The sequence below is a fragment of the Palaemon carinicauda genome, chromosome 36 (genome assembly GCF_036898095.1).
Source record: "Palaemon carinicauda isolate YSFRI2023 chromosome 36, ASM3689809v2, whole genome shotgun sequence".
In the NCBI taxonomy this organism is placed as follows: Eukaryota; Metazoa; Arthropoda; class Malacostraca; order Decapoda; family Palaemonidae; genus Palaemon; species Palaemon carinicauda.
This window is the reverse complement of record NC_090760.1, coordinates 66,948,098-66,960,836: the sequence shown is the minus strand read 5'-3', so window position 1 is coordinate 66,960,836 and position 12,739 is coordinate 66,948,098. Positions and strand designations below refer to the sequence as shown.

Genomic DNA, 12,739 nt, shown 5'->3' with positions numbered 1-12,739 from the left:
AAGAGAAATAAGAAAGAAGTGTGTGCCTGAGTGTACCCTCAAGCAAGAGAGCTCTAATCCAAGATAGTAGAAGGCCATGGTAAAGAGGCTATGGCACCACCCAAGACTAGAGAACAATGGTTTAGTTTTGAAGTGTCCTTCTCCTAGAAGAGCTGCTTACCATAGCTAAAAAGTCTTTTTTACCCTTGCCAAGAGGGAAGTAGCTACTGAATAATTATAGTACAGTAGTAAACCCCTTGAGTGAAGAAGAATTGTTTGATAATCTCAGTGTTGCTAGGTGTAATAGGACAGAGGAGAATATATATAGAATAGGCCAGACTATTCGGTGTATGTGTAGGCGAAAGGAAAATGAGCCGTAACCAGAGAGAAAGATCCAACTTAGTGCTGCCTGGCCAGTCAAAGAACCCATAACTCTCTAGTGGTAGTATCTCCACGGTTGACTGGTGCCCTGGCCAACCTACTACCTCGAGTTTACCACGATCTGAGGATTGGAGTAATCTCAGAAGAGACCCGACTGTCATATCAAATATGCCTCAAAGAAAGGGGGGGGGGGTTGTTCATGCTGTACCGCTTGGCCTCGGGGCTGTGGTCAGAGTCCGAACGGTACCGCCTCTTAAACCTCTCAGAGATGAGGGCAACCTTTCTGCGGGCAAGAAGTAACCTCCCTTTGAGGGGAATTCAGTTTTGAGCACCGGCTCGTTTCTCGTTCAAACACCCGATGTCTACTTTCAACGTGGGCTAGAACTCGGGATGGGAAACAGAAAGTGCAGCCAAAAAGATTGGCTCTAGGTGCTGGAGCTATCCCTTCCTGTGTGGGGAGGATCACCGACTACAGCAGTAGATGTTGATCGTGTCTTTCCTGTCTGCGGAAGAGACTTCCTTCTCCCGTTGGTCTTCCCTTTGGAGGATTCTTCCAGTGAAGAGAGGGATTCATCCACTCCCCTGCTGAGGGAGTAGTTCCTCCACCAGCCACTGTGCAGCAATCTTCCTGCTTGCTGGAAGGATCGTTGACAGTGACAGCAAACAGTGGTCACCTTTCCCATCTGCAAGAGAATCTTCCTTTTCCTGGTTGGTCTCCCCTTCGTAGGATTCTTGCAATGGAAATTGGGTTCGCCCATTCTCCGCCATTGCCCTTCAGAGCAGGCCTCGTCAACAGCAGCCTTGTTTCGTTAGAAGACTCGTCTCACCTATTGACGTAGATCCTGAGAAGATCCTATGGGAATTCTCTGCCCTTGATCCTCGGAAACAGACCATCAGACTTATCTCGCCAGCAACACTCGTCTTACTCATCAGACTCATCTCGCCAGCAACACTCGTCTTACCCAGCAGACTCATCTCGCCAGTGAGATTTGTCTTGCCCAGTAGACATTTCATGCCCAGTTGACACATCTGCAGTTCCCGACAGAGATCCCAAGAGAACCCTCTCAGCGACATGTGAACATCTTTCAAAAAGCAGTATCTTCGCTACGACTTCATTCTTGGAGACTATCCAGCTCCTCCTCTCTCAGGGAGTCTCTCCTATAACAGGTTTCAAAGAGAATGTCTGGATACCTTGATAGATCTTCGGCTCCAGTGAAATCCCTCCCCTCACTACCTCTATGGCAGCATAATGGGTGTTCCTCGGTTACCTTCGGGAGGAGAGCTTCTCTTGGTGTCAGTAATGAAAGGCCATCACTAGTCCTTGAGCCTCGCCTTCTGACCGGAAGGAATTAACTTTTCTTCCATGGCGGGATTGTCCCTCATACGGAGTTTCGAGCATACGGACCCTTAGTCGGAAAGGTGACCCTGTTCCAGGTCTCCAAGCAACAGAGGTCACCTGACATTGGTGACAGGTCTCTCGCTCACGCTCGCGTTTGCTTCGGCCAAGAGAGTAAGCAAATCCAATGGGACGCCCTTAACGTCTTTCATTCACAATAATGGGTCAAGTAATTCTTGACCTCATTTCTGGCACCTCAGATTCCAGAATCCGAACTCTTCAGTCTGGGAGTCCTTCGCAGCATCACCAATGATCCAGATCAACGGTAACTATGCCAAAGAGAAACTGAAGGCCCTTCCTCAAGGAAACTATGAGAGCATGCCCCTAGTTGGAACACTCATCATCAGCAAGGGGAAGGTCAAGAGGAGGATCAGGAAGAACACCATCGCTGCCTGGATTCGCAAGGTCATTGACCTTGCACTGAATCGAGATCTTCCTCCGACACGTCAACCCAGAGCACATGACTTAAGGGGGCATTGCTATGTCCCTAGCGTTCAAACAAAACTACTCTGTACCGCAGGTTCTACAAGCAGCCATGTGGAAGTGTCAGACCACCTTCACCGCCCACTACCTGCAAGACGTAACCCATGGGAGACTCGATACGTTCTTTATTGGTCCTGTGGTGGCTGCACAACAACTGGTTTAACACCTCAAGCTCTTTGATGAACAAGTAGCAGGAGGTTTAGGGCATTGGTTACCCAGTTTTAGTCTTGAGTTGATGATTAAGAAGGACTGGCTCTTTCTCTTCTTCATCCTCCCCTCTCTTTGGGAAATCAGCATCCAGGGTCCTCTGCAAAGCTGACTTCAACTAATTGCAGGTAAACCATTGTTCCCTTGTGTAACCTGGTGTTGTGTCAATACCGTTACATCCCCAAACCCTAGCGAGAGGGGGGGTATTGGGTATGTCTTGGTGACCTTGGACGATTCTTATGACTCGAAAGAACTCGCCTTGACAGTCACATTGCTAGTATCACAAACACACAGCTTGTGTAGGCCGCAGACCATGCATAGCAAGGTTTTAGCGAGGTGTAAGGTTTCCACCTACTATGTGCTAACACACACACAGAGCAGAATCCCCAGGTCAAAGCCAAAAACCCAGATTGGGAGGGACTTCCACCATCCTAATGGGTGAGTCAACCTCTATAAATAGCGTTGATTTGTATTTACGTCACGGAACAAATGACAAATTTGGAAGTAATTTGTGTTTTCCCTAAGGATACAAACCTGTAGTTATTTAAACAAATTGGCCCGCAAGCACCAGTCCCCCTTTAAGTCCTACCTACAAGCAAAGTGAGGTTCACAGCAAAGGTGTGTGTGAGAGGGGTAGTTACTACCCCTACCCCCTCCCCCACTAACTAGCGTGTGGTTGGTTTACCCTCACTAAAAGTCTAATGGCTTGTCTTATAGCTTTGCTGAAAGTGATACCCCTATAAATAGCTACAGGTTTGTATCATTATGAAAAATACAAATTACTTCCAAATTTATCATATTTCCATATAAAACATCTTCCGCACCAGAGTAGAACAGTAAATGGTTATGAACATATTTTGTGAATGGTTGATTATGGTTGTATTTCATCTGTAAAAATGTTTTATGATGTGACAAATAACAAGATTTGTTACTATTTTCTTACGGTTTCAAACCCCATCACACCTCATTGTGTTGTCAGAGCACCTAATTTATTTCATAGTACAACTGCAGGATTTTACCTCAGTTGTGCCTCAGTGCTCAATGGCCTTCTAGGTTGCAGCTTTAGGTCAATGGCCCAAAATCCATTTTTTTTATCAGTGTTTGTCTTACAGCAAGTAAAGATTGAATTACTGTTTTAATAAGATTTTCAAGATGATAAAACTCATTGTTTTTTTTATGAGAATTTGAGTTTTGATGATAATTATAATTTAATCACTGTTAACCCTTTCACCCCCAAAGGACGTACTGCTACGTTTCACAAAACCCATCCCCTTACCACCATGGACGTACCGGTACGTCCTTGCAAAAAACTGCTATTTATATTTTTTTTTGCATATTTTTTATAATTTTTTTCAGAAACTTCAGGCATTTTCCAAGAGAATGAGACCAACCTGACCTCTCTATGATGAAAATTAAGGCTGTTAGAGCAATTTAAATAAATTATATTGTAAAATGTGCTTGAAAAAAAAATAACCTCTGGGGGTAAAGGGTTGGAAAGTTCCAAATAGCCTGGGGGTAAAAGGGTTAAGATACAAACTTGGACTTGGATTGATAGGTGTCGTGCAAAGTTGAATATGACTGGAAACATTTTAACCTTTGACTAGACCAGGTCTGATGAAATCAAGAAAGAGTATGAATAGATCAGTATTATTATTATTTCAAGCTAAGCTACAACTTTAGTTGGAAAAGCAGTGAGGAAAGGAAATAAATAAACTACAAGAGAAGTAAGGAACAATTGAGATAAAGTATTTTAACAATAGTAACAACATTTAATTAAATCTTTCATATATAAACTAGAAAAAAAAAAGACGAAAAGAAATGAGACAGTACAGAGACTCGAGAACAAGGGTTTGATTTTGGAGTGTCGTTCCTCTAAAAGAGCTGCTTACCATAGCTAAAGAGTCTCTTCCATTCTTAGCAAGAGGAAAGTAGCCACTGAACAATTTTTACAGTGCAGTAGTTAATCCCTTGAGGGAAGAAGAATTGTTTGGTAATCTTAGTCTAGACATTGTGTTTTGACAGAAAAGAATGTGGAAAGAATTAGGCCAGACTTTGGTTTATGTGTAGGCAAAGGAGAAATGCGCTGTAACGAGAGAGAGGTATTCAGGGTTGTATTGTCTGACCAGTCAAAGGACCCAATAACTCTTTAGTGGTAGTGGTGCCCTGGCCAACTTACTATCTAAGTATCTTGAAGAAAGGAAGCTGTACCTATTGAGAAAGAGAAAGAGTGAGTGAGCCTTTTAACAGAAATAATCTCTAGTTGATCAACATGTAGTAAGGTTTATACTTTGCCTGCCTTTTTATAATAACTACTCTAAAGTTATTTTTGTTCCGTAACCGAAATACAAACCACGCTATTTACAGAGGGTTTACCTTTTAGCGCAGCTGAAATGACGAGCCAATAGTTTTAACGAGGGTTAATTACCCCCGCGCTAGTTAGCGGGGGGTGGGGAAGGGTAGCTTTCTACCCCTCCCCCCTCCACACACCAGTGACTTGCTTCACTTCACTTTTGGCTCGGTGGTGATCAGACGTGTCTGCTCATCGTTCTCGTGACAGCCTTTAATTTTATGCTTTTTCTTTTCAGCGTGTGTGTTGGTTGGAAGTTGACCTTCATTATTTTTTTTTTTTTTTCTCTTTACAATGCGTACATGCCCTGGAGTTGCCGGCCGTCCTTGTGGGACTTTCATGTTGGACGTAACTACGGATCCGCACACCCTCTGCCCTTAATGTCGGGACCGACGGTGTCACCAGGAGAACATGTGCCGTGAGTGCAGGGAGTGGTCTGCCTCCCAGTGGGAGAGGTTTGGCCGTCGGCGTAAGAAGAAGTCCAAGAGAGACCGTTCTCCTCCGGGGTTAGCCTTGAAGGAGGAAGGTTCTCGGGACTCTTCTTCCGCCACCCAAACCTCCTCCGAAGCTCCCTCTCGTCCGCCTCCTAAGGAGAGTCGGCCGAGTGGGAGCGCAGGCCCTTGTTCTGTTTCCCGACCTTCGGTGGGGGGAGAGGGCGTCGCCTCCCATAGCGAGGCGGTTCCCCCTCCTCCTCCGGGGGAGGTTATTGATAATGCCTTAACCAATGATGATCTTTTACAGATTTGGTCGTCCCTGGGGCTTAAGGGCTTGCCCTCCAGGGTCGCTTTAATTGACCTTGTCTCGTTGGGGGCCGCTGTTAAGCAGTCGCCGGCGGTAGCAGACGTAGACCCTCTGTCTATTGTCGACGTCGTGGTGACAGAGGCCTCCGACGTGGCTGGGCAATCCGCCGCAGGTGCTGTTGCGGATGATGGTGCTACAGGCTCTCCTCCCCCTTCCGTACATCCTTCGAAGGGGGAAGTGAGTCCTTCGGTCTCTGCTGCTGCTCAGCTTCCTTCTGAGGGAAGTGCTTTGACGGAGACTCCCCTTCGGAGGACCGATGGTCCCGACGATCTTCCCCGAGGCCGCCTCCGCTGTAAGGCTCACCGTCCGCTACGCCACAAGGGCCTCCCTTCCCCTTACAGGGGGACTAAGAGGCACCTTTTTGGGTCTTCATCCTCCGGGGGGGACTCTCCTTGTCAGCCTCAACCTACAGCTCCGCCTTCCTTGAACCTCTCTGCAGACCGTTCACCATCTCCTGCCAGATCTTCGCCTTCTGGAGAACTCATCACCCGACGGGCAACGGTCCCTTCGGGGCTAAGGGATCCTTCCCTTCCTCGAGCAGTGCTAGCGCACAGGCGCTCTCCTGCTCGCCAGCGCTCTCCTGCTCGTCAAGACTCTCCTGCTCGCCGACGCTCACCTGCTTGTCGGCTCTCTCCTGATGTTCGCCCTCCTCGCCAGCGCTCTCCTGCTCGTCAGCTCTCTTCTGAGCGTCAGCGCTCATTTGAGGACCATCGCCCTGCGGTCTCTGACCACCCTATAGTTCCTGCTGAGCTCCCTGCTCACCATCTGCCTGGTCCTGTGGCTACGCAACATCGTGCTGCGCGTGTGTCAAAAACACATGTTCGCCAACGCGCCAGCGATCTTCCAGTTCCTGCTCGTGAACGCACCGCACCACCTGCCGCGCCACCTGTCCTTTCACATGACACGCGTCGACCTTCTGCTCGCCAGCGATCACCTACGCGCCAGCGATTACCTCCTCGCCAGCATTCACCTGCTTGCCAGCGCGCACAGGCGATCTTAGTATCGCCTATTCAACAGCGACAGCCGGCGCGCCAACGTTCTCCAACGCTCCTGAAGGAACATGGTTCGCCAGCTTCTAGCTCACCCTCCTGCGCATGCTGCTCGCCATCACTCGCCATTGCACGATCGCCCTCCTGCGCATGCTGATCGCCATCGCACCCCATCTCGCGATCGCCCACCTGCGCATGCTGCTCGCCATCACGCGATCGCCCTCCTGCGCATGCTGCTCGCCATCGCTCGCCATTGCACGATCGCCCTCCTGCGCATGCTGATCACCATCGCTCCCCATCACGCGGTCATTCACCTGCGCATGCTGCTCGCCATCGCTTGCCATTGCGCGGTCATTCACCTGCGCATGCTGTTCGCCATCGCTCGCCAACGCGTCGACATGCCACATCGCGCCATCGCCAACCTGAGCGACCGCACTCACCAGCTCATCATCGATCGCCTGTGGATCTACATCGCCAGCGGTCTTCCTCACCCTCGCGGCAGCGCGTTTCCTCGCCGTCGCGCCAACACTTGCGTTCGTCGCCTCGGACACGCGTTCATTTATCTGCCCACCCTCGCGCCCACTCGCCTGCGCGCCCGCGCGATCATTCGCCTGCGCACCCGCGCACCCGCGCACCCGCGCAACCACTCGCCTGCGCACCCGCGCGACCACTCGCCTGCGCGCCCACGCTCCCGCGCGACCATTCGCCCTCGCGCGACCATCGTTCGCGGCGAATTCCGCAGCCGGTGGTAGCAGCAGGAACGCGTGCTCCTAGACGGCACTCGGGATCACCTCCACCCAAACACAGGTTGGTAGTGCAGGACGAGGAGAGGTTAGTACATCATTCTTCCCCACCTTCTTTTCAGGCAGGTACCGTGGTGGCCACTCCAAAGGATCGCCCGATCCCTTTCCCTTTAGCGAGGATTTCGGACTCTGTGTCCTTGGAGCAACATACAGTACTTGGTTTGGTCCTCTGGCATGGGCGTTAGTGAGGGTAATGAAACCAGCACTCGCCGGCCAGGGTAACAAACCAACGGCTGTCTCTCCTACGCTGAAGAGAAAGAGAGGAGTGGACTTCGTGGTGACTTCCCCCAGGGCGAAGTTGGTTCCCAAGAGGTCGGTCGCGAAGGTCCCTTCTCCTGCACGAGTGCTCTCTCCTTCTCCCGTGGACGAGGCCTTTCCGTCCTCAGGTGAGTCCAGTGGGGCGGTTGTCTTCCCCTCGGCACCAGGGGGGGAGACTTCGCTTCATGCAGGAGAATCGTCTCGTGAGGAAGGGGCCCCTCGAACCTCGTTGTTGGGATCCTGTATCCCTCCCAGGAGGGAATCCAAGGACTCCAAGACCGTCCCTAAATCCTCTGCAAGGATTCGTCAGGAACCCACGACTACCCAGGGGAATGTCCACGTGTCACCCCAGGAAGAGATCCCTGGGGCAGGAGACTTAGCTGCCAGCCCGCAGGGAGGAGAACAGCAAGAATCTGAACATGCCTTCTGGCAGGTCCTAAGCCTGATAAGGCAACTTAAAGGCTTATGGATCCAGTCATGGCCCCCCGTGAAGGCAAAGACACGATTTTGGATGAAGTGTTTGACGTTCGGAAGGCCCCTAAGACCAGTGCGGCTCTGCCCTGGTCTCGGGGGCTGAAGAGTGCCAGGGCTAGGGCCAACGCTCAGCTCGCACTTCTTGCCTCCTCCAGTCGTTCCACTGCCGGGAATAAGCTCATCCCTCCTCCTCGTCTTCAGCACAGGAGGTATTTCGAGATCCTGGGTGAGCACAACCTCGCTCTTCCTCTCCATCACTCTGTGGAGGAGCTGGCGAAGGGAGTTCCCCTTGAGAAACTCTCTGCCCGGCAGGTGTCGTTCTCGGCGGCAGAGATCCTTAGCCACGAGAAGGTCGCTAAGTGTGCCATGCAGGCCACTTCGTGGCTGGACTTTTGGCTAGGATCTCTGGGCATCCTATTGCGATCGGAGGACTTGTCCAAGGAGACCAATAGGAAGCCCCTAGAGACCTTCTTGCTCTCGGGCACCCGCTCCATCGAGTTTTTGGCGCACCAGGTTATCACCCTGTGGGCCAACTCGGTGTTGAAGCGTTGCGATGCTGTGTCCGAGAGATTCCATCCGAAGGTCCCCGCCGTGGATGTGTGTAGGCTCCGACATGCTTCCCTTCTGGGGGAGAACCTGTTTGAGCCTTAAGACATGGAGCAAACGGCTGAGAGGTGGAGGAAATCCAGCACGGACTCCCTCCTCCATAGGGCCCTTACAACTCGGCCCTAAAAGCCTCCAGCCCCGCTACAACAGCAGCAACAGCCTCGTAAGGCTCCCAAACATGCACCGGCAGCTAAGAAGGTGGTGTCTAAGCCCCAGCCCTTTCCAGCCAAGGTCAAGAGGGGCGGTAAGTCCTCCAGGGGAGGCAAGACTCCTAGGGGTGGCGGCCGCGGCCGCAAGCCCTAGGGGTTCCAGTCCCCCTGCATGTCCACCTGTGGGGGGATGCCTTCAGCGTTGCGTCCGCAGGTGGCAGCAACACGGGGCCGATGCTTGCACGGTCTCAGTGATCGGCCAAGGCTATCGCGTCCCGTTCACAACATCTCAACCTCCCCTGACAGCGAATCCAGTGTCGTTGAGCTCCTATGCCACAGGATCAGCAAAGGGGCTGGCCCTTCAGGCCGAAGTCGAGACCATGCTCGAGAAGGGTGCTCTCCAGGAGGTCGTGGACGGCTCCCCAGGCTTCTTCAGTGAACTCTTACTTGTAGAGAAGGCTACTGGAGGCTGGAGACCCGTCATCGATCTCTCAGCTCTGAACAGGTTTGTCAAACAAACCCGGTTCAGCATGGAGACAGCAGACACGGTCAGACTTGCGGTGAGACCACAAGACTTCATGTGCACACTGGATCTAAAGGACGCGTACTTCCAGATCCCAATCCATCCGTCTTCCAGGAAGTACCTGAGATTTTGCCTAGACAACAAGATCTACGAGTTCAAGGTGCTGTGTTTCGGTCTCTCCACAGCTCCTCAGGTGTTCACCAGTGTGTTCACCATGATTTCATCTTGGGCGCACAGGAACGGCATTCGTCTCCTTCGTTACCTGGATGATTGGCTGATCCTAGCAGACTCGGAGTCGACCCTTCTTCGGCACCGTGACAGGCTTCTGGATCTTTGCCAGGATCTGGGGATCGTGGTAAACCTCGAGAAGTCCTCTCTGCAGCCGTCCCAACGACTGGTTTATCTAGGCATGCTAATAGACACCAATCTCCACAAAGCCTTTCCATCAGACGACCGGATAGCAAGCAAGACTGAGGAGGGTGGCGGAACCCTTCCTCAGGCGAAAAGAACTCCCCACCCAATCGTGGTTGCGTCTCTTAGGCCACCTATCCTCCCTGGCCCGTCTGGTTCCAAACAGCCGCCTCAGGATGAGATCCCTTCAATGGCGGCTCAGGTCCCGGTGGAATCAAGGATCCGATTCCCCGGACATTCTGATCCCAATGGGGTCTCTGGAACAGACGGACTTGCGGTGGTGGCTGGCCGACGAGAACCTGCGGAAGGGAGTGAGTCTTCTCGTCCTCCCCCCGGAATTGACTTTTCGGACGCGTCAAAAGAAGGGTGGGGGCCGCACGTTCTGAACCAGAGGGCCTCAGGCCTTTGGTCAGAATCAGAAAAGTGCCTACACATCAACCTGCTAGAATTGAAGGCCGTTTTTCTGGCTCTTCAGCAGTTCCAACGGTCCCTGGCGGGTCACTCCGTGGTGGTGATGAGCGACAACACCACGGTAGTGGCTTATATCAAGAAGCAGGGAGGCACTTTTTCGCAACAGCTATCCCATCTTGCAGTAGAGACTCTGAGGTGAACCGAAACCCACTCGATAACACTATCAGCTCGCTTCATTCCTGGCAAGAGGAATGTGCTCGCCGACAGTCTGAGCAGGGCTTCGCAGATAGTGAGTACCGAGTGGTCTTTGGATCCTCAGATAGCCAACAAAGTCCTGACTTTGTGGGGTTCTCCGACTGTGGACTTGTTCGCGACAGCCTTGAACTTCAAGCTGCCCCTGTACTGCTCCCCAGTCCCGGACCCCAAGGCACTCTGGCAAGATGCTTTCCAGCAACGGTGGGACAACATCGACGTGTACGCCTTCCCACCGTTCTGTCTGATGAGAAGGGTGCTCAACAGGACCAGACTATCGGTCAACTGTTCGATGACTCTGGTAGCTCCGCTATGGCATCACGCGGAATGGTTTCCGGACCTTCTGCAACTCCTGACGGAGCTCCACGACACGAGCTTCTCAGACAACCCCACTCCGGCGTCCCTCACAGGGCCGTAGCCTCGCTTCGGCTTCACGCCTGGAGACTATCCAGCGTCTCCTCGCGGAGAGAGGCTTTTCGCAACAGGTTGCAGAGAGAATGTCTCGGCACCTGCGAAGGTCCTCTGAGGGAGTCTGCCAAGCAAAGTGGAGAGTCTTTTGTGGTTGGTGTCGTGGAAGGGGTATCTCTCCACTCGATGCCACTATTCCAGCAATAGCGGACTTCCTCGTGTATCTGCGAGAAGAAATGCGCCTTTCTGTCTCGGCAGTGAAAGGCTATCGCTCAGCCTTAAGCTTGGCCTTCAGATTGAAGGGCGTAGATATTTCTTCATCGCTAGAACTCTCTTTACTCATACGTAGCTATGAGCTTACCTGCCCCCAGTCGGAAGTGAGACCCCCTCCTTGGAACGTGGTTCGAGTCCTCAGGTCTCTTAAGAGACCTCCCTTCGAGCCGTTACGCCAGGCCTCCGATCGCCACCTGTCTTGGAAGATGGCCTTCCTACTCGCCTTGGCTTCGGCCAAGCGAGTTAGTGAACTTCATGGTCTCTCGTACGACATCACCCATTCAAGGGGATGGGGGGAAGTAACGTTCAGGTTCGTCCCTGAGTTTGTTGCCAAGACTCAGAATCCTGGAGTGCCGGATCCTCGGTTCGACTCTTTCAGGATCGCGAGTCTCCGTTCTCTAACAAGCGACCCAGACCAGCTGCTACTATGTCCAGTGAGGTGTCTGAGGCACTACTTGAAAAGAACGGCTGCAGTCCGTCCTCATGTGCGAGCTTTGTTTGTGAGCACAGGCAGGACTAAGAGGAGGGTCACCAGGAACACCATCTCAGCTTGGATTCGAAGGGTTATCCACCATGCCCTGAATCCTGACCCTCCTCCGTCACGTCGCCCTCGGGCCCACGATGTCAGGGGTATTGCTACATCCCTGGCCTTCAAGAGAAACTTCTCTGTGACGCAGGTACTTCAAGCTGGGGTCTGGAAGCGTCAAACGACCTTCACAGCCCACTACCTGCAAGACGTGACCCACAGGAGCCTCGATACGTTTTCTATCGGCCCTGTGGTGGCTGCACAACAGCTGGTCTAACCTCAGGCTCCTTTTTGGACAAGTAGCAGTAGGTTGAGGGTGTTGTTACCCGGTCTTAGTCTGCGTGAATGAAAGAGTATGTCTGACCCTTACTTCTTTCTTCATTCTCCCCTCTCTTGGGGAAGCAGCATCCTGGTCCTCGCATAGCTGACCTCGACCTCTGCAGGTAACCCATGCTTCTTTGTGCTCCTAGTATTAAGCTTAATACTGTTGCGTCTCCCATACCCTGACGAGGTGGTATGGGGAACGTCCTATCCTAGAATTCCTATCTGAAGGTCTCAAGGTCAACTTCATAGGACGAGTCACTCTCTCCTCCTCACACTGCTTATGTAGGCCACTCGTTCCTAGGGATGCTAGGAACTTGTGAGGTACAGGGGCTCCCTCTCTCTAGTGCTGCTCACTGAGGGATCGAGGCCCCGGGCAAGCCGAAGTCAGTAAGGCTGGGGATTTTCCACCCTTCCTAAGGGGTAAGTCACCCTCTGTAAATAGCGTGGTTTGTATTTCGGTTACGGAACAAATGACAAATTCGAAGATAATTTGTATTTTTCCTAACCATACAAACCTTAGCTATTTACACATATGTGCCCGCCATCCCTGACCCGCAAGTCAAGTCCTACCTCTTAAGTGAAGTGAAGCAAGTCACCGGTGTGTGGAGGGGGGAGGGGTAGCAAGCTACCCTTCCCCACCCCCCGCTAACTAGCGCGGGGGTAATTAACCCTCGTTAAAACTATTGGCTCGTCATTTCAGCAGCGCTAAAAGGTAAACCCTCTGTAAATAGCTAAGGT

General features: G+C 51.9%; 1 protein-coding gene across 2 annotated transcripts in view; it reads left to right on the top strand.

Moving 5' to 3' along the window:
• Positions 1-12,739, top strand: part of Fbw5 (F-box and WD repeat domain containing 5) — a 134,633-nt gene that overhangs the window by 79,606 nt on the left and 42,288 nt on the right. The window lies entirely within an intron of this gene.